Source organism: Heterocephalus glaber, unplaced genomic scaffold (assembly GCF_053883595.1).
Source record: "Heterocephalus glaber isolate CG9 unplaced genomic scaffold, H.glaber_assembly_v1.0 deba00001737, whole genome shotgun sequence".
Classification (NCBI taxonomy): domain Eukaryota; kingdom Metazoa; phylum Chordata; class Mammalia; order Rodentia; family Bathyergidae; genus Heterocephalus; species Heterocephalus glaber.
Window position 1 is genome coordinate 433,327 of NW_028258445.1, and position 22,357 is coordinate 455,683.

The 22,357-nt window shown below is 40.1% G+C and overlaps 1 pseudogene; it reads left to right on the forward strand.

Moving 5' to 3' along the window:
- The window catches only part of LOC147821419 (mitochondrial transcription rescue factor 1 pseudogene), a 35,057-nt pseudogene extending 15,619 nt beyond the window's left edge, over nucleotides 1-19,438 (forward strand).
- Nucleotides 19,439-22,357: the final 2,919 nt, after the last annotated feature.

Here is a 22,357-nt window from a genome sequence, read left to right on the forward strand (position 1 = left end):
ACCCTCTTAAGGACCTAGGCCTATCTGATTGCCTGTACTATTTCTACCTAGCTCATCTGTCTATAATAACTGTACTTGTAATCTTATTGGTTGATCACAGTTTTGACCCACCTCATACTCACGTTGTGATTTTTCCATTGGATCTTATTAGTTAACTATTGTTTTGTCCCACTTGTACCCACCTCACCTGTGGCTTTGCTCCATTAAAGCCCCATGGGAAACGGGGTCCCGGGAAGCCCAATTTCCAGGTGTCCCCTCCTGTCCTGCTCAGGCAGGAGCTGTCTTTCCTTCCATAAATATTCCCTACCTCTGTTGCTACAATTCATTCTTCGATTTTAGAGAACATGAACTCAGGGTTTTGGATATCTAGCAGGTTGGGAGTTATATATTTCCTTTGTTTGGACATTACATTATTTGGATTACTTGGTGCCTATATCATTTGGAGGTCTTCCACCAAGAAAATTGGATGGAGGGAGGTAAGACTTTGCTTTTGTTTCATAGATTCTAATTTTCTGGTTTTTGTTTCATAGATTCTAACTTTTTATTTCATAGATTCTGGTTTTTGCTTCATAGATTCTAACTTTTTGTGTGATAAATTCTGATTCTTGTTTTATAGATTCCTTTTATTTCATAGATTCTGGCTTTTTGTTTCACAGACTCATTTAGATATGGTCTTAAATTTTGTCTTGCAATTGTATATGGATTGTCTTTTGTTAAAATTACATTTTATTCCTGTTCTGCACATGTTGCATTTGGATATAATTGGTGAAGCTGCTGAATTTGCTAGCATTCTTTGTTAGGCAACAGTGCTAGGGAAAAAGTTGTTAGAGCGCCACCTAGAGGATTTAACAGTAACTACAAGTAAATTTAGAAAATGCTGTAAAATGGGTCTTTTATGAAATCATCTCAGGTAAAGACAGTTCAGATTTTATCTGTCCCTTACAGAATGCTAAAACAAACAGTAGTTACTCTGCAAGCTAGTAATCTCCCTGAGGACAGCTGCCACTCTTAAAGCAGAGGATAGATTTCTCCAATTGCCCCTTGGTGAATCCCCATCCCCATTGAAGCCAATGGCTGATGGAATGTTGACCAGACTGGCAACTGGATTCCTTTCCAGAGACAGCTCTGATTGCGTGGAACTAGTGAAAACTAAGGTGACAACTGAGGTGTCATGCCCAGGGCTACACTCTGGCAGATACCCAAAGGTCCTCTGGTGGAAGCTAGTTCTCAATAGCTGGATTGGAAAATCAGCAGAAAATTTCCACATATCTATCATCCCTACCTGCACTCCTCAGTGAGGTGAAAGGAAACTCTCTCAGTGATCATCAGGTATCCTCTCTCAGAGTGACCTGAAATGATGCCATCTGAGCTCTTTCTTAAGCCTCCATTGAGTTGAGCTAGGGCCAGGGATTTAACTCATTAGTGCCTCAGCCTGCCTCGAAAGCTCAAGGTCCTGAGTTTGATCCCAAGGCCAAAAAAAAAAAAAAGAGTTGAGCTAGAGGTTTGGACTGTTCTCTCTCTCTGCTAGTAAGGTAGACCCAGGACAGACACAGAAAACAAATCTTTGCTAGATTAGAAACTCCCAGACTTCTCTCTCTCTCCCCTCCTAGGTCTGGTTTTCATCATTTATGTGTGTAGAGAAGGAAAATACTTTCACCAATAAGTTGTGAACTTTGAAATTTTTACAGTAGACTTGTAAAATGCTATGTAATATTTTTTGAGTGTTTAGACATCTTGGACTTCTATTTGGACTTTTTCTCTCTGCTAGTGAGTTAGAAACTCCCCTTAAACTTTTCTCCAACTTGTTGGGTGTTGACTTTAGAATCCCTCATAGTCAAACTGCTCCTCCTTCCAGAAGTCAGGCTAAGGCAACTTGCAAAAACCATTTTGTCTTATACACAGGAAAACAGCAATCAGCTAGCAACTTACACTTGTGTTTTTTATATGCTAACTAAAATAAAAGGGATTTTAGTCAGTCTTTCTCTTCTTTTCATGTGCATGTAGAAAACTGATAGATGTGCCTGTACTAGTATGTGAATTGTGGTTCCTAGGCAATGAACATAAGTTTAACCTGTGAGTTTCAGATACTTAGTGTTTTTAAAGTTGAACTTGAACGATGTATAGCCTTATCTTGCTGCTAAGGAAGGTTGCCTAGGTGACTAGATATGTAACAGGAATGTCTTAGAGGTTTCTCCACCCTAGAGACCAGGGCAGAATCCCTCCAAGTCATATACTTCATTCTAGAGATGATCTCTTTTGCAGGCAAAAAAGTGCCCTAATTTGACCATTAACCTCTTTACCTCACTTTTTGTTTTTCAAAGAGCCAAAAAGTAGTGGTTTAGATCTTTTTATTATTGGTTTTGTTAGCAATGTTTCCTTCTTTACGCATGATTGTTCCAGCTCAAATGAATTGTAACTTGTGCTTTAGAAGTACCTATAGGTGTAACATGAGTTTCCTAGGAAGATAAGATCACATGGTGGTAAAAGGATAGATAGTCCAGTTCAGTTTATCTTCTGAGTCTCTCTCCAGATGGCAATTACCTGCCCTGAAGTGGAATTAACTTGGGGAACTCCTTGAGGGCATAGGAATCAAGCAGAAACTTACAGGGATGCATATTTGTTTCTTTTGTTTCAGGTGGGGTACTCCATATGTGAACCACTTGTTCCTTTGGAATGCATTCTTAAGCATGGAAAAATACTTGACCCTCATATACAGAAAAAGAGCAGTTTCATATTTTTCTGCACCCTTCCATGTTGCCTACCCCCAAAAGCCAAAATAGAATGCAGAGGGGAGTATTGATTATGATACTGTTTCACAACTAAAATCATACTGAAGGAAAGTGGGAAAATGGTCAGAATTGCCTTATGTTCAGATTTTCTTTGCATTAAGAAATAATCCTTATCTGGGTTCAAAATGTAAATTACTACTGTGACAAAAACATCATGGTACTATCAAAAAAAAAAAAAAAGACCTGAAGATCAATGGAACAGACTAGAGGATATGGAAATAATCCCAAACACACGTGGCCAGCTTATGTTTGACAAAGGGGCCAAATACATTCACTGAAAGAAAGATAGTCTCTTTAATAAGTGGTGCTGGAAAAATTGGCTTTCTACATGTTGAAGACTAAAACTAGACCCATGTTTCTCACCATACACTAAACTGAAATTAAAATGGATCAAAGATCTAAATAGTAAAACAGAAACACTAAATCTGCTGGAAGAGAAAAGGTAGAACTCTTGAAGACATAGATAAGCAAAGACTTTATGAACAAAACCTTGTTCACATGGGAAATATTACAAGGAATCAACAGCTGGGATCTCATCTTATTAAAAAGGTTTTGGATAGCAAAAGAAATCAGCAACACAGAAAAGAGACAACCAACAGAGTGGGAAAAAGTTTTTGCCAACTGTTACTCAGACAAAAGACTTATCTAGCATATATGAAGAACTGAAAAAATTAAAATTCCCAAACTTAAAGGCCCAATACAAAAATGGGCATCTGAGATGAATACACACTTCTCAGATGAAGAAGTAAAAATGGCAAATAAATATAGGAAAAAATGTTCAACATCACTGCACTCCCATCATTCTATACTCCCACCAGCAGTGGAGCAGGGTTCCTCTTTCCCCATAGCCCTGCCAGCATTTGTTATTGGTTGATTTCTTGATAGCAGCCATTCTTTCTGGGGTGAGGTGAAATCTCAGTGTTGTTTTCATCTGCATCTCTCCAATGATGAGTGAAGTTGAACACTTTTTCATATGTTTATTTGCTGCTTTTACTTCTTTGTCTGAGAAATGTCTGTTCATGTCAGATGCCCATTTTTTGAATTGGGTCTTTGAATTTGGGGGGGGTCTAATTTTTTTCACTTCTTTATATATTCTAGATAGTAGTCCTTTGTCTAACATACAGCTGCTAACATTTTTTTCCCACATTGTAGGTTGTCTCTTAGCTCTGTTGGTGGTTTCTTTTGCAGTGGAGAAGTTTTTAATAAGATGAGATCCCAGTTGTTGATTCTTTGTGCTAGTTCCCAGGCTACTGAAGTTTTGTTCATAAAGTCTTTTCCTATGCCAATGCCTTCAAGAGTTCTACCTAACTTATCTTCCAGCAAGTTTAGTGTTTCTGTCTTAATATTTATTTATTTATTTATTTATTTATTTATTTATTTTTATTTTTTTTGGTACCGGGGATCAAACTCAGGGCCTTGTACTTGCAAGACAGGTGGCGGAATCACTGAGCTAAATCCCCGGCCCTCTGTCTTAATATTTAAATCTCTACCCGAATTCAATCCCTGGTACCAAAAAAAAAAATTTTTAAATCTTTAATCCACTTTGATCTTGGTTTAGTACATGGTGATAGGTATGGGTCTAGTTTTAATCTTTGGCAGGTTGAAATCCAGTTTTTCCAACACCATTTATTAAATAAGCTATCTTTCCTCCAATGATGGTGGTTGGCTCCTTTGTCAAAGATGGGGTGGCTGAGCATGTCTGGAGTTATTTTTACATCTTCTAATCTATTCCACTGATCCTCAGGTCTGTTCCTTTGCCAGTACCATGCTGATTTTATCACAGTAGCTTTGTAGTATAGTTTCAAGTTGGGGATTGTGATACCCCCAGCCATGTCTCTGTTGCTTAGAATTGGTTTAGCTATTGTAGGTCTCTTCTGGTTCCAAATGAATTTTTGGATTGTTTTCTCTAGTTCTGTGAAGTATATTGTTGGAATTTCAATTGGCATGGCATTGAATCTATATAGTAGTTTTGGAAGTATGGCCATTTTCACTATACTGGTTCTTCCTACCCAGGAGCAAGGGATGTCTTTCCATTTTCTTGTATCCTCTTCAATCTCGGTTTTAGAGTGCTGTAGTTTTCAGTGTATAGGTCTTTTGTTTCCTTTGTTAGATCGATTCCTAGATATTTCATTTTTTTGGATGCTATTGTAAAAGGAATTGTTTCCCTAATTTCTCTCTCAGTGAGTCTGTTATTTGTGTATAAGAAGGCTATTGTGTTTTGAGTGTTGACCTTGTATCCAGCTACTCTACTGAATCTGTCAATTAGGTCTAAAAGTCTTGGCAAAGTTTTTTGGGTCTTCTATGTAAAGTATTGTATCATCAGCAAATAATGACAGTTTAAATTCTTCTTTTCCTATCTTTATGCATTTTATTTATTTCTTTTTTCTAATTGCTGTGGCTGATGTTTTCAGAACTATATTGAACAGGAGTGGGGATAGTGGGCATCCTTGTCTTGTTCCTGATTTTAGTGTGAAAGTTTTCAGTTTTTGACCATTTAGTATGATGTTGGCTGTTGGTTTTTCACAGATAGCCTTAATCAGGTTAAGATAAAGACCTTCTATTCCAATTTTCTGTAGGGTTTTTTATCATGAAGGGGTGCTGGATTTTTGTCAAAAGTTTTTTCTGCATCTATTGAGATGATCATATAGTTTTTCTCCTTGACTCTGTTAATATGGTGTATTACATTTATTGATTTACAAATGTTGAACCATCCTTGCATCCCTGGGATAAATCCAACTTGGTCAAGGTGTATGATCTTCGTAATGACCCTCTGTATTCTGTTTGCCAGTATCTTGTTGAGTATTTTTGCATCTATGTTTATTAGGGAGATTGGCCTGTAGTTCTCTTTTTGGGTTGGGTCTTTCCCTGGTTTTGGAATCAAAGTAACACTTGCTTCCAGGAATGAATTTGGAAGTATTGCTTCCCTTTCAATTTCCTTGTTGAGTTTAAAGAGTAATGGTGTTAGTTCTTCTTTAAATGTCTTGTAAAATTCAGCAGTGAAGCCATCTTGACCTGGGCTTTTCTTTGTTGGTAAATATTTTATTACATTTTCAATTTCACTCATTGTAATTGTGTGTTTAAAATTTCTATATCTTCTTCATTTAACTTTGGCAATTTGTATGTATCTAGGAATCTGTCCATTTCTTCTGTGTTTGCCATTTTATTGGAGTAGAGGTTCCTGAAGTAGGTATTGATGATCCCCTGGATTTCTGTTGGATCTGTTGTGACTTCACCTTTTTCATTCTCAATTGCATGTATTTGAGCCTTTTCTTTCCTTTTTTGATAAGGTTGGCTAAAGGTTTATTTATTTTATTTATTCTTTCAAAAAAATCAACTCTTTGATTCATTGATTTTTTGGTATTGTTCTCTTAGTCTCCATTCCATTGATTTCTGCCCTAATCTTTATAATTTCCTCTCTTGTACGAGCTTTGGATTCATTATGCTCTTCTTTTTCTAGGAGCTTGAGGTTCTGCATTAGGTTATTTATCTGAGTTTTCTCTGTTTTCCTAATATGGGCATTCACTGCTATGAATTTCCATCATAGAACTGCTTTCATTGTGTCCCATAGATTCCTATATGTTGTACTGGCATTTTTATTTACTTGTAGAAACTGTTTAATTTCTTCTTTAATTACTTCTGTGACCCATTGGTTGTTCAAGAGGGTGTTATTTAGTTTCCATGTATTTGTTGCACTCTTTCGGTTTCTTATGTTATTGATCTCCAATTTTATTGCACTATGGTCTGATAATATATAGGGGGGTAACTTCAATTCTTTTACATTTACTTAGATATGTCCTATGAGCTAGCATGTGATCTATTCTGGAGAATGACCCTTGTGCAGCCAAAAAGAATGTGTATTCCGATTTTGTGGGGTGGAACACTCTGTAAACATGTATTAAGTCCATTTGTTCAGTAGCTTGGTTCAGTTCTAGAATTTCCTTGTTAACTTTTTGTCTAGATGATCTGTTTATTTGTGATAGTGGGGTATTGAGGTCCCCCACTATAATTGTGTTAGTGTTTATTTGGTTTTTCATGTCTATTAATATTTGTTTTGTATAGTTGGGGGCATTTGTATTTGGTACATACATATTTAGGATTGTCATCTCTTCCTCTTGGATTGTTCCCTTCACAAGGGTGTAGTGACCATCTTTGTCTCTCTTAATTAGTTTTGGTTTGAAATCTACTTTGTCTGCAAATAAGATTGCTAACCCCAGGCAGATCCCAGAGGTCTAGAGGTCTGCACAGCCTTGGGGAGGCCCTGGCTGCCAGATGCACAGGTTGTATGCACCATGGCTATGACCAGTGTTAGATTGTTCACCGATATTTTTAAAAAGCCAGAAGCCTGGATTGGACTCTGGGGTGTGCTTCAAGGGACATCTTCACACAAACTCTGTGCTTCCTGCAATCGATATTTATATTTTTCAAGTACCAAGTTAAAAGCATCAGATTATAAAACACTTTTCCATAATATTTTCTCTCTGAGATTCCCAGGGCTTTTAGTATCTTCAGAATATGTTTTTCCATTTTTTACAAGATTCAAAAGTAATATAAGCTTTAAAAAGTCCTTCAAAATAACTCAGCAACAAGTAGGTGAAGAGGACTCTGATGAGGAGAGAGACTACAGAGAGAGAAGTGAGCAGGAAGAGGAGCTTGAAGATGACCCCACCGTGGTCAAAGACTACAAGGACCTGGAGAAGGTGGTTCAGTCTTTTTAGTTCAATGTAATCCTGAAGTCAGGCCTAGATATTGGGAGGAACCAAGTGGAAGATGCATTCTACAAAGGTGATCTCAGACTGAATGGGGAAAAATTAAGGAAGGAAAGCAGAACAGTAAAAGTAGGAGATACACTGGACCTTGTCATTGGAGAGTACAGAGAGGCAGAAACTGAGGCAGTAATATGGATTCTTCTGAAAAAGGTGTTCAAAGAGAAGACACAAAGTGACAATTACCGAGTGGTGCTATGAAGGTGGAAGAAGTTAAAGTTGCCTAAGAAGAGTACATCTAAATCAATGCATTACTTTTTACCTCTGAAGATGCTCTTTAGTGGTGGGAGGAGGGGCCAACATAAAAAGACATTTTTTTCAAAAATAAAATTCTCTTAGAAAAAAAAAAAAGATTGCTCACCTTGCTTTCTTCTGGGTTCCTGTGGCATGGAGAACTGTTTTCCATCCTTTTACTTTCAGTCTATGAGTTTCTTTTTGAGTTAGGTGTGTTTCTTGTATACAGCATATTGTTGCATTTTCCTTTTTAATCCATTCTGCCAGTCTATTTTGTTTGATTGGTGAATTGAGGCCATTAACATTGAGGGTTATAATTGATAGATATTGATTTATCCTTGTCAAGATGTTTTACTTTTGTTGGTTCTTTTACTTTTTATTTTTTCCCCTTTCCCTTTAGTGTCTTACCTTGCCTGGTGGCTTTCCTCTGTTGGGCCTCATGGAGTTGTGACCTTCATTGCTTTTTTCTAGAATATTGTTTAGAATTGCTTGTAGTGCTGGTTCAGTGTTCATGAAATTTCTCAGGTGTTCTTTGTCATGGAAGTATCTAATTTCCCCATCGATTTCGAAAGATAATTTTGCAGGATACAACAGTCTAGGTTGGAAGTTATTTTCCTTTAGGGCTTGAAATACTACACTCCAGGCTCTCCTTGATTTGAGGGTTTGTGTTGAGAAGTCTGCTGTGAGTCTGATGGGCTTTCCTTTGTAGGTGATTTGCTTCTTTTCTCTAACTCCTTGTAGGATTTTGTTCTTCTGTTGGGTTTCTGGGATCTTGATTATTATATGTCTAGATGTAGATTTTTTTTGATCATGGCTAGTTGCAGTTCTATATGCCTCACTTATCTGTATGTCCAATTCTCTACCTCTGTCTGGGAAGTTTTCCACTATTACTTCTGTGAACAGTTTCTTTTATGTCAATTGTGCTTTCTCCTGTTTTTTTATGGACTCCTGTCAGTCTTATGTTATTCTTCTTTGCATCGTCTAGCAGTTGTTGGATTGATTTCTCATAGTCCTTTACTATTTTTAAGAAATCTCTATTTTCATGGTCTCTAACCATGATTCTGTCTTCTATATCTGATATTCTATGTTCAGATTCCCTTAATCTGCTGTGTAAACTTTCAGTTTAGTTTTTGATCTCCTGAATATCTGTTTGAACCTGTTTCATGGATTCCATTTCTTTCATATGTTGGGTGATCATGGTTTCCATTTCTTTCTTATGCTGGGTATTCATGGCTTCCAGCATGTTTCTGAGCTCATCTATTTTTTTATCTGTTCCTATTCTAGATCCTCTAATCATGTCTTTCACTCTGCTCACCATCTCTGCAGATATCTGGGAGATTATTTCTACTTTGAATTTTTCTAGAGCCTCATTCATCTGTTTTGTTACTTCCTGTGCTATCAGTTCAGGGTATCCAGGCAGTTGGTTATGGGACTTTTCCATCTCATTTCCCCCAGGATTTACCCTTGGTGGGGTGGAAGTCTGAGTTTGTGCCTTGCTTAAATGTCTTCTCATTTTTGCTTTTGATACTGTCCTTGGTTTAACTCCTGGGTTGATAGTTTGAAATTGCTTATTGTAGGTATCTTTGTTGCTTGTAATTAGATCCCTTATGGAATGATTGCTTCTCAGAGAAGACCAGATATAGCTGGTCTTTAAGTTTTGAGTCTCTAATGACTCTAAACCTATCTCACTTTCCTTATACTATGAAGGTTCATTGACTAGATCAATACTCACACCTTAGCCCAAGTGATACAATCAGCAACACCATTGCATCAAGTACATCTTTGAAAATGACATTTTATGGTAGTTATTAATCTATCACCTTTAGCTGTGTGAATTAAATCAAGATCATGGAGCAACCCAGCATAAAGTGAATAAACTCTTCAATATAACAACTTTACCCTTTGGGATGGGGAGTTAGAAGGGGTTGTGGAGGGAGGGACAGATGGGAAGAAGGATAGGGGAAGGTTAGCAGTGTGGTCAGAGGACACAGGTGAGAAGGAAAAAGAGAATACTAGGAAAATAAAGAAGAACTCCGAATGAGGACCAAAACAGGGACAAAAAGGGAAGATGAACAATGTGGGAGAGCAAGAGAGTGAGTGTAAGAGAGAGAGAAAGGAAAGAGAAAAGAAACAAGAAAAGAAAATAAAGGAGAGAAAAACATATATTTGCAAAGAGTAGGGAAAAACATTTAAAATAAGAGGAGCAAAAGAAAAGAAAAGAGAAAAAAACCAAAACAATAAAACTAATTTTGTGAATGAAAAATAACCATGAAGATGAAGGGCCTCTTTCAAGGTATGTCTCTGCTGTCACAATAGTTTTCTCTATGGTGGATTTGTTCTTTCTCTATACCTACTGGCCAGAAGGGAGAACACTGCTTTTGGCTTAAAGCTTAGTCTGGTCTGTTAATTTAAGCAGAAGTTTTACACAATACCGAGTTTCTCTTGGCAAAAATAAAAACAATGCAAAGAGTGCTCAGTTTATCAAATTACTTTGCAGTCCCCAGTTACCTCCATCTCAAGAGGGGAGGACAGAGCTTATGGGGACTATGAATAAGGGTGACTCAGAGTTCTACCATGCTGGATGCTAAGTCTTACGGCTCCTCTGGCTTGGCTTGTAGGAGAACATCCCATCTGATTTCTGACTTTGCTGCTGGCATTCATGGATAAATTATGACTTATGCCTTTTGCTCCCATCACTGCCATGGAAACTGTCAAAATCACTGATGGCAGCTGCCTCGCTAGATCCAGTGGTTACACTCTGTCGTTACTTGTGGGACTTTTCAGCAGCATCCACCACAGTTGATACTTCCCTTCTCTCTGATGTTCTTCATTCACTTGGCTTCTGGGACATCATCTTCAGTATACAACTGCCTATCTATCTGGATGGGTCTGCCTTTTATTCTTGACTTCTTAGTTTGGGAGTTTCCAGATTGATTTTCTGAAATCCAGCCCCATATTCCTAATAGCTTACTCAGTATGTCTCTGCCTGGATATCTGAGAGAAAGCTTAAACCTACCCCAAACCTGGGACACATAATCTTCTCCTTCTAATGGAAACCCCACAATGCCTACTGCCCAGATCAAGGCTAGTGTATTGTCTTGTCTCTTATTCAGTGGAGAGAATATCAATCAGGATTTGTTGCTCCCAAGGACCTGCCTGTGTGGTTTAAATCCCTTTCTCTTAATGCACAAGGTCTACCTCACTGTTTATCAAAAGTAAATATATAAATTGTCTGTTAGGAACTTGAGTAATAACTTCAAGTGGTCACATTCCCTTGGGCTCCTTTGGTCCTAACATGGGCTCTCAAATTCCACATATTTAAAATACCATCCTAGCCAGTTTGGTGGTGCAGGCCTGTAATTCCAGCCCTCTGGGAAGCTGACACAGGAAGGACCCTAAAATGAGTCCAGCCAGGGAAAGTTAGTGACTTAGCAAGAACCTGTCTCAAAATTTAAAAATAAATTTTTTTAAGGGATTAAGGATATAGCACAGTGCAAAAGCCCTGGATTGAATTCCTAGCACCAAGAATAATCCAAAACAAAACTCTCAAAATGAACAAAAAAAAATCCTATGATCTTATTGCTATATTTGCACTTCTCCTGGAATATGGATTCTTGCATTTTCAGAATTGTTTTTTCCCCTACTTCGTGGCTTCCTTGAGCATTGCTATTTTCTTGCATAACCCCACTTCTCTGGCCCCATTTGCTTCATTTAGAGATGTGAACCTAGTCCCAATGAGGCCCAGTCTTTCAAGACACGACTCACAACCCAGTGATGCAAAGTAGGTCAATTTAAAAATCTCTCCTTGCAGTAGTTGAACTTGGGAGCAGAGAGAATAAAAGTGTCTCCCTCTGGAGATAGAACCTATGAAAAGTAATGCTCAGAAGCTGTTTGTAGTCACACATCCAAGTATGTGAAGGAAAGAGTCTGCAGCAAGTGAGAATGAAACCGACATCCAGCAGCAAGGTGCAGATGGAACGTGGAGGTCTCGCTCCTGGAGACATTTTTGTCCCTGGATCTGGTTTTGCTGGGACCCCTCTGGCTAGCCTTTCCATTGGTATTTATGGAGAATTACATGCTTTAGGCTATGGGGGACTCATTGGTAACTAGTCTAAGGGAGGAAACCACATTTATTTTCTAATATGGTTGGGTAGGATATCAAAGCAGCTAACATAGTCAAAGAAATAGCTGCCGTTACCGGGCCTCTATTTATGCCTGTAACTGATACTTACTGAACTGCTTGTTTTCTTTTTTAATCCACCTCTGGGTTTTACTTGTTTCATCTTCTGAATTTGTTTCTATCAGACTTCATGTTATTAGGCTTTTTCTAGGGTGCCGAGGAAGATGGCTGCAAGCTGCTCCTGTCTTTATCCTTCCCAAGGGATGACCTCAAAGATAGAGATCTCCTGAGAATGTCTCTGCTAGCTTTAATGAGAGTCTAACGAAGGCTCATGATTGGTGTAGTTGGGGCTAAAAGCATGGGGTGCTTTCGTCAGACCCAAGTCACATCCGACTTCTGTGTGAATGTGTTTTGCCAAACACACATGTACTCAAATCAGGAGGAGGGGAAGAAGGTGCTGCTGTTGCCATAAAGGAGATTATAGTAAACTCTGAGAAGTCACCACTGTAGCTACCACAGCCCACTACACTGTGGAGTTTTTTTGTGCTTTAATTCTTTCTTTGATTTCATGCAGCAATAAAAGTCATTTTCTGCTTATGTCATGAGAGTTGTTTTCTCTAATTTGCAATCAAGAGTCCTGAGGAAAACATACTTTCCCATCTATTTTTTTCCTTCTTAGATTCCTATCTCCTTGAATGACACTGCTCACTGAATCACCCTAGTTAGAAATGTGGGAATCTGCCTCAATTCCTCCCTATCCCTCCTTCTCCATACCTCAACATATGGAGTTGCTCTCAATTTTTGCTTATCCCTTCCTTTCTGCATCTAGTCAGATATTGTGGTGTCAGTTCTAGCTCTAATAAGGCTCTGTAACTGATCTGATTCATTCCTATTGTCACAGCCCTTGTTTATTCCTTGTCCTCTTGGATGACATGTTGCCCTCATCTTCCGGATCTCAGTCATGCTTATTTATTGTCTCTCGCTCTACTGTAGAGGAAAAATGCTGTCATCATTTCCCTGAATAATATTTTCTTTAGTCTTAGACTGAAGTTGGTCTTGGTGGTGGGCACAGTCCTCACTGTGTTTACTAAGGACACCTGAAGTTGCTGATACTCAGGTCTTAGCATCGGTTCTCCCCCATGAACTGCCTCTTTCTGTCATCACTGCCTTCACTCTGAACTCTTATCTCATCATTCGGTGCCCTTTATTAGCTCTTAAGACTCCTTGATGCCTTGAGTCCTTTTGCCTTTGATGTTTTCCAGGTTCCCCAACTTTGTATTACGTACAAAGCACTGATGGAGCCTTAAGAAGTACACATTTCCTTGACCCAAGTCAGGTACTGTGAATCAGAAACATTTTCTTTTTAATTGTCTCCCAGAGATTCAGAAGTGGTCATTGGGCAAACGCTGTGCCTTGGCTTCTCTCCCACTGGCTGACGCCAGACTTCCCTGTGGCTTCTTCTGCTTCCTTCTCCTGAGATGCCTTCCGATTGGCTGACTGACTCCTGAGTCTCCTCGGCTTTACATCACTCTCATCTCTGCTCTGGACCTTTGTGTCAGAACTTAGAATCAACTATTTAAACCATTTTACTGATACAGATATGCAGCCTCTGTTGTTCCATATCATGGAATTTATTCTGTCCATTCTTGCTTTATCACCTATATTTCATCTATATTCAGTCATCTGTAATTCAATCTTTAGTTCAAGCCTACATTATTTTTCCCCTGTCTCCAGCCATAAAGGTTACTTCTTGCTTGGCAGCCTTGAATTGCCGTTGCTAGGTGTTCACTGGCACGCAATTTAATATGATTGGAAAGAGTCCAGCTGGAAGCACACTGCAGCAGAGGGCCGAGTGCACGTATCTTCCAACTCCATATTCATCAACATCACATAGGTTGTTGGAAACAGGGTATAGGGTGAAGATGTGCACCGTAAAAGTCAACAAAGACTCAGCAAATGTCCCATCCCTTTTCTTTTTCTACTGGAGGACTGGTTAGTAAACATTTATTGGCATGCCGTGGCTGACCGAGCAGTGGGAACCCTTCACTACCTGGGGTACCAGGTATCACTGCTGCAGGTAAGCGGTGTGCACTGTGGATTAAGAACAGCTGGGAGCAAACATGGAATCAGCCTGGAGAGGTGGGTGATCGTTCAAAAGTCCAAAACTAAGCTCCTGACCCTACTCCTGCTATGATTCATCTCAGTGAACAGCAGCTAGCTCATGGAAACTCGCACAAGTCCATTAAGCAGTCTGTGCATCCACTTCCTCTTCTGCAAAACGGACATATGGATAGTGTCAACCTCATGGGCCCTTTAGAGAATTAAATTAATTGTGATGGGTAAAGTACCTGGAATAATGCCCTGTACAGTAGTGATTTCCTGAGATGCTATGCAAGAGTTTAAATAATGGCTCAGACGCTGCCGGGTCAAAATTCCTAACATACAACTGAAAGGAAGAAAATTTTGTCTTGGCTCACTGTTTCAGAGGATTCCATTCATGGTTACCTCGCTTTACAGCAGAACATCGAGGCAAAAGGGGCTGTAGGGGGAAGGGTACTCACTTTAGTGCATTTGGGAGGGAGGGTATAGGGGAAGAGCCCAAGGGAAAGGAGCCAGGGACCAGATAGAGTCCCGAAGGTCACACTCCAAGGTCGCACACCCCTCATACACAAGTGTCCCTCATTAACCTACTAGGCATCTCTCAATCAATCAAATTCACAAGATTAACCAGCACACAGAACCAAACCCTTAGAGTCAGTCTTCCTCCCTTCTTTCTCTGCAACACTGTCTTAGCCTGTCAGGAAATCCTTTTCCTTTGGCTTTTAAAATATGTTTCTGGATCTGATCCCTTTTACCACTTCTGCACTGACCACCCTGGCTCAGGCCTCCCTTGAGTCCATCTGAATTGTTTTGATGGCCCAAGGATGGGTTTCACTCTGGACCCGTTTGTGCTCTGTTCCTAACCTAAGACCCACAGGGATCTGTTTTGGCCCTTTTAGGCCATGTCTGCTCCTCAGCTAAAAACCCTCGGATGGCTCCCATTTTCCTAAAAGTAAAAGCCAAAGGTCTTACAGTGCTCTACAACGCCTCGTGCCTGCTCCGCACTCTCTTGTCTTCTGTGAGATTCCCTCGCTCAGGCCAGAGTGCCCCTCCCGGCCATTCTACAATGGAGTGAATGAAGGGTGCAGGAGAATGGCTAAAACAAGAATGCGCAAGAAAGCAGGAAGGGGCGCAGGGAGGGCAGTGGGGTGGGCGGTGGAGGTGTGACTTCAGTAGTACAGATCAAAAAGTAGGAGAAGGAAGTGTGGGTGGAGTTTGGGAATTTTGTCCAAATCTAAGCAAGAGAGAACAAGATCTGTACCCAGTCAATTGGAAATAGGCCTGGTATGAAGAAGGCAAGAAAACCGCTCCAAGAAGGGCTCTGCAGAGAAGCTGGCAACCTTGAATATCCCTGAGTCCCAGGGACGGGCCAGCTGCTGTCTGGCTTTGCTGTGGGCCATGCAGCCCTAGGAAGCCTACGTGTGTTTCTACAGAGCAAAACACTTCCAAACTTGGTGGTAAGTGGAACCCACTCCATTAATAACATTGTCCACTTCTCTTCCAGAAAAATAGTGGGGTAGCTTACAATGTATGACTAGGTTATAGCAAAGAGGAAAATCGTGGCACCCAGCACACATGGGAGAATTAGCCTCGGTCTAGCTCCTGGATGGTCTCCTGTTTTATTCAGACACTGAGAAGACGCAGGCTAAGAAGAGGCCTGTAAGATGTTGCCCGCCCTTAAAATGTAGCCTAGGGGTGTGGCTCAGTTGTGGAGTGCTTGCCTAGCATGTTGGGAACTCTGGTTCCCAGCCCCAGCGTGCGCGTGTGCGCGCACACACACACACACACAGGATTACAAACCAAACAGATAATTAAAATAAAACAAAAGCGAGAGTTTTGCTTGCTCAGTTTAACATACTGCACTTACGATCCCCAGTACCAAAAAAAAAAAAAAATAAAATAAAATACTGAAAAAGCTCCTGCAACAAAATCTACTGGGTGAGATGTGAATTGTTGCTTTATAGTCCTAGTGCCATCTTTTAAATTTTCCTTTTATTTAACTTTTCCGGTTCTGACCTCAGCTTTCTGACCTCGTTCCAGTCTGGACACGTAGGTACCTTTCTGGCCGTTATTCTCACCTAGTAGCTCACTGTTCCCTGACTGTGAGATTCAGCGCTCTAGATTCAGCGCTCTTTCCAGGATCCCTTGGTGTCGGCGCTTCTATGCCCTGCACCAGCCTTTCTGTTCATGCAGCTGGCCCTGGAATCAGCCTCTCCCTCCCTCTGGCTCAGTGGCCCCATCCTTCTGTGCTTCCGCCCATCAGGCTTCTTCTAGACCACGCCCTCAGTCTAACGGTTGTGATCCTCAGAGACCTATAGTGCTACCTGTGCACTCCTTTCACGACCCACTAGCGAATTCAATCATAGCATGTCCAGCCACCAAACACAACGTCCCGTCGTGCTGATAAGGTCAGAATCCAGGTTTAGTGTATGAACATTTGTTCTATTGGAGAATTTAGCACCGAGTCCACACTGTGAGCCTCTTACAAATCAGTTCTAAAAAGCCCGGATGAAGATGATGCAGAATTCAGTGGCTCATTTCTCCTCATCTGTAGTTGATGTGGGCGCCCCCAGGGGTCCCCGTGCGGACCCTGTGCCCTCCCTCAGCTGCCGGGTGTGGAAGAAGCTAAGGGCGCGCTAGCTAACTGCAGCTGTCTCCAGAGATCCCCCCCAGGCTGCAGGAGCCTCCTCTCCCGCATCCCCGTTGTTCTTCCTAGGTGAGATCTCAAATCCCAGTTTGCATGCAGGCTGGGATCAGGGTGGGATCTTCTGGATCTCTGAGAAAGGATGTAACTTTGGGACTTCGTGCTGTTGGGTGGCCCCAATGAAAACGAAACTTCCTCCAATCTTTCCATAAAATCTGCCTTGTGACTTTACATTTTGAAATTTGAGCATTAAAACCTTTCTCTTACTCTGATTAAGGGATTATTTCCAGATGAAAGCTCTGATACATCCTCTCAGACAAGCTTTCGAGCCTATGCTTCATCAAATATGCCTTCCTCCAGTAATGACTTGCATCTTTTTTCGGGTAATAGATCTTCAGACTTATAAAGTATAGGTCGGAGGTAGTGTGTTACTTTCTCTCATCAAATTGTATTGATCTGAGGCCTGTAGAGAGAGGCGTTGGATTCTGTTTCCATGGCAACTGCTTCACAGCTCAAGGGGAAAACAGGACAGCAGTTGAAGTCTGTGTTAGTGGCAGCTCTAAAAATAATTGGTAATGTGCTGAAATCAAGCGAAGGACCCAGGAAGTAATAGATAAAAGTATAACCATGCAAGGTGGAATTGAGCAATAAGGTGCTTTTCGAATACTATTAACATTGTAGAGTGCTTTAAGAATTAAAGGCATAGTTAGCAGCAAATACATTTCTTGAGGAGAGTCAATTATTTTTGCAGTTGTTTATTCATTCAGATGACTGCTAAATGCTAATTATATGCTAGCCATGAAGTAAAACCTGAAGATACAGAGGTAAGTCAGTACTATCTCTGAATCCCAGGATTGCATGGTTTTACGGGGGTATTAGACAGGAAAATCTGCCATAATTATAGACATTTTGTTTGCCTACCCAAAGCCATTGTAGCCATTCCCCATTGTTTAGTACGTGGGAGATTAAGGATTTGTGTGGGAATGTCCCCACAGCCAGCTCTAGGCCCAAGTCAAAATCATTTCCAGCAGTTTATTGCTTTAGCAATGAACATGCAACCAAGGTATAAACCTCTCTGCTACTCTCTTGTTCATAGTGAGACTTCTGCACAAATCTTAGAATCTTGTTTGTTGCTTGTGGAATGTTTCTAATCTTTTTCACCTGGACATGAAAGAGGGAACTTATAATGTCTTTTGCTTCGGGCAGCTGCCTTATGATCAAAAGGGAAGCTAGACTCTGCTCAAAGCCAGGCCTTGGACAAGGGCAAAGCTGAGAAAATGACAGGGAACAGGCAGAGCCCCCTGAACTGCATGCAAGCTTGCTCTAGCTTTGTGTACTCTCATGATACAACCAATAAAATTGTGTTTTGTGGAAGCCTGAGTTGGGATTTAATGTTTTTTCTGTTGACTGTAACAAACATGTCCATCCAATAAACACCTGTGAACCTCCTAGATGGATGCCTTTGTTGTCAGCATACCTTCTGTTCATCCAGCCCTCTAGAATTGTGAAATCCTGACAAGACGGGGCTCTCTTAGCCCAGGCTTTATGCCAAAGTGAACCTGAAGAGACTCCAATTCAGATGCTGCTCCACTACACTGCACGTTTAGGATTGTGTGGAATTCGCAGCTGCAGTGGTACATCAGCAATGGGCTGTCCATTTTAAAGGCCATTCTGTAGGGCCTGGTGGGGTTCCTGGGTTGTGGGTGGAGTGAGAGGGTCCATTTCAGCACTAATATTAAACTTGTGGGCCTCCAGGGGCCCTCTGGTGGAACTAATCAAATATCTGGACTTATCTTAAGCCTCAAAGTGAAGGATGTGAGCCATTCTTCATTCTCATCTCTGCCTGGGAACTAAAATTTAAGCCTTGTAGCTTTGTGACATCACAGATCCCAAGACTGAAGGGGGGAAGAAAATGGGTGAAACCTGGATGAACTGGACCAGCTGCTATAGGAGGTGTGTGTGTGTGTGTGTGTGTGTGTTGGAGACAAGCATATTCGGCCATGTCAAACAGCTGGAGAGAATTCTCTGAGGGCTTCACTCCAAGCGAGAGTCATCAGCATAAAAAATTGGATGGCTTTGATCCCAGGTACCAAAAGAAATAAAGAAAATTAAAAAACTGGTTGGATTCAAAAATTCAAAAATAGGGAAATTCAAGAATTGCATGTGAAAAATGAAAGGAAAATTTTTGAACTTCAAGTAGTAAATAGATTTCAATAAACTATATTGAAGTCTAGATAATTTCCTATCCTCTTTGGCTAAAATATTAAAAAATCATTACCATATGAAGAATGTATCAAAGAATGTACAGCCAAAAACATAGCGTAAATACAGAGCTGTTTTAGGCAGTTGATTGCTAACATTAACAACTTATGGAGATTTTGAATTGGTTTAGTTTATGGTAATTGTCAGCCTTTAAACAGTTGTATTTTATTTTACTGTCTTTCATAAGTGCTCTCTTTAATATCTAATTTTGTATTCTTTTACTGAGATAGGGTCCCCCAAACTGTATACCTGTCAGACTGCAATATCCAGGTCTCCCTCATGTTTGTATGTTTAGGCTATTTTCAGTCTCTTCAGATGACTAGGATTAAACTCAAGCTTCTCTATCCAGCACTTTCTGTAGTGTACAGCAAATAGACACATGGCCAAATACTTATTTCTAAAATGTTTTCTAAACTTCAGCCTTGTTTATTAATCCTAAAATACAATAGGTAATCAATGGGTGGTTTTGCATATATTCATTTCCTGGAGCTGCTATGACAAATTCCCACAAACTAAATGGTTTAAAACAGCAGAAATTTATTCCATCACTTATTTGGTGGCTAAAAGTCTGAAATCAAGGTAGCAGTAGGGCTATACTCCAGGTAAAAACTCTAGGAAGAAGTAAGCCTTCCTTGGCTCTTCATAGCTTCTGGTGGCTCCAACGCTCCCCAGCATTCATGGCTTATAGCTGCTTCACTCCAGTCTCTGCTTGCATTTACCATGACCTTCTTCCTTGTGTTTGTGATGCTCAGCTTTCTGTCACTGTGACAAAATACCTGAGTGAAGCAATTTAATAAGGAAAGATTTGTTTGGCTTTATGGTGTCAGAGGTCTCAGTTTGTAGTTAGCTGGTTCCACTGCTTTTAGGCCTGTGGCAAGGCAGAAACATCATGGTAGAAATACGTGGTAGATGAAAGCTCCTTATCTTATGACAGCCAAGGAAGGAAGGAGAGAGAGACGGAGAGGGAGATTCCCAGAAGTCTACGTGTAGTTGGGATGTGTGGGTAGGTACAAGAATTGATGTGCAGACATAGGAAGTGATACTCTGACACAGGAAGTGATACACAAGCACAGGAAGTCTTGTAAATCTCTGTGGAACACCGTGCTTGCAGGCTTGGACTCAGGCTAAAGTCATGGGCTCCGTTTGCCTCCTGGAAGACCTGGTGGATGAGGCCTGAGAGGTTGGTTTAGTTTTTCTTTTTTGTTTTGTTTTCCTTCTTTTTCTCCTTCTTTTGGTTTTTTGCTCTTGTTATTTTTAATCACATTTTATAATTTTCAGTTAACAGTTGATAATTGTTCAGATGGTTTTTGTTCCTACCAAGTCTGTTAAATTGTAGTTTTTATTTATGAAGAATTTCAGTGAATGGCCTGATCTAATCAATACTTGATCTGCCTGATCTATTTTTGTTATTATCATTATCATTATCATTATTATTATTTTGAGTGTGCTGGGGATGGAACACTTGACTTCCCCCATGCTCAGCAAGCACTTCACCACTGAGCTACACCCTAGCCCCTCAACTATGGCAATTGTAGGATGTGATCATCAATTTTAAGATGTACCTTTTCCCAAGTCTCTGGGTTTTGCAAATTCTCTCCATCTCGAATTCTAATCTCTAATTATACAGTGTCATTTGGCTACTGAAATCTCTTCATGTTAGTTACCTGTCTGCTCTTTTCTACTACATTTCTTGGGGGCCTCTGCTGTGTGTGCACCGCCCAGATGTTGATGAACAATTTAAGGGAGAGGTAGATTTTTGAGTGCTGTCTCAGACTCCTTTCTTTTCAATTGTTTGCTCCTCAAATCCCAGGTCCCTTGGCATTCCTAACCTACGGTTTCTTTCTTCAGATCTTTAATACAGCTGGTTTCCTCTGGGCTTACTTTCACTTTCAGCACAATTTGTTTGGAAAATACCCTCGGGAAAATTGTGAGGTGAAGTTTAGTGCATCTCATGACCTTCCCTTTCTCTGGGATCATAGCTGCTTGGTGTCTCTCAGAGCCAGCTCTCTGATGCCTTCAGAGCACTGCGATGAGTTTTCCCAAAATGTGGGGATCCATTTAGTTCAATACAAGCTATACTATTGGTTTTGTGGCCTCATATTTTATCCACAGAATTTTAATTCCTTGTTTTTTTTTTTTTGGTTTTGTTTTGTTTTTGGTACCGGGGATCGAACTTGGGTCCTTGCGCTTGCGCTGCAGGCGGCAAAACCACTGAGCTAAATCCCCAGACCACTGAATTTTAATTTTAACAATTACTATTATCATTCAAGATGTTATTTCTTATTCAAGGAAGACAAATAAATAGCAGGCAGAAAGAAGAGATGAAAATGATCTAGTACATGTTGCATGCTTGCTCTGTCTTCCTTGAAACATTTTACATATATATTTATGTCTGAACTCTTTCTCCCTCTCTTTGCTTGTGACTTTTTACACTTATATAAACTGATAATAATTTGTGGAAGTTTTAAATTTGAGACTCTTTCCTTTACAGGGAGCTATAAAAATGTATGTAAAAGTGTATGTGTCTTTATGAGTCTAGGCTTTAACCAAGGTAGCCTCTGAGAATTTCTAGTTTGACATCCTGATGGAAGTAATTTAATTTTGAATTGTGCTCTCTACAGATTACTTGGAAAGTAATAAAAATGTTTAATAAACTTTGGTTCATCAAGCTTTTATAAGCTTTAGCTGCAGAAATTCCAATCCCATTTTATTCACCTTTTTTCCTTTATGTTTAAGAAGTTATGAATGTTAGAAGAAAAGCTATCAACCTGTTAGCTCAAAGTTCACCAAATTTAAAGGAAATTTTTTAAGGGAAAGGAGAATCTCCCCCACCCCAGATCCAATAAATAAGTGAAAATAAGCTTTGCTTCATTTTGAATCTCACGATAGATTGGTAGGTGAAGTATTTATCAACTAAAATGAATTTATCTGCATAAGTACCCCAACCAGCCCATGCTGCTGCTTGGAAGGTGACAAATAGGACATGATTAGAACTATCATATTTAATGCTGCAAATAAGTATTATTTCTTAATTAAATTGAGACTGGATTGACTGGGAAGAATTGAGATCAGAAACTGGATGTTTCTGTTAGTTTTGGGCAGGTTCTAGGGATAGTGGATGAAGAAGGTAGTGAAAAGGGCAGAGCTGAAAGTTTTTGGATGGCATCTAAGCTGGAAGACAGGCTCCGTTCAGCTCCTTGAATGCTAGGTCACTGTTTATCTTTCTCATTGCTACATCAAAGGGATTCGATAGTGCATATCAGATAATAGTCCCTATAAAATATTTTCAATGAAAAAAATAATAGAACAATCTAGAGATATGACAACACCACCTCAGCTGATAAAACCCATTACAACTCTCTCCATAGTAAGGAGATGCTTGTCAGACTAAATTGACTTAACTTGGGGACTTCTCCCTACCAGTGTAGAAATGGGCACAAACAAC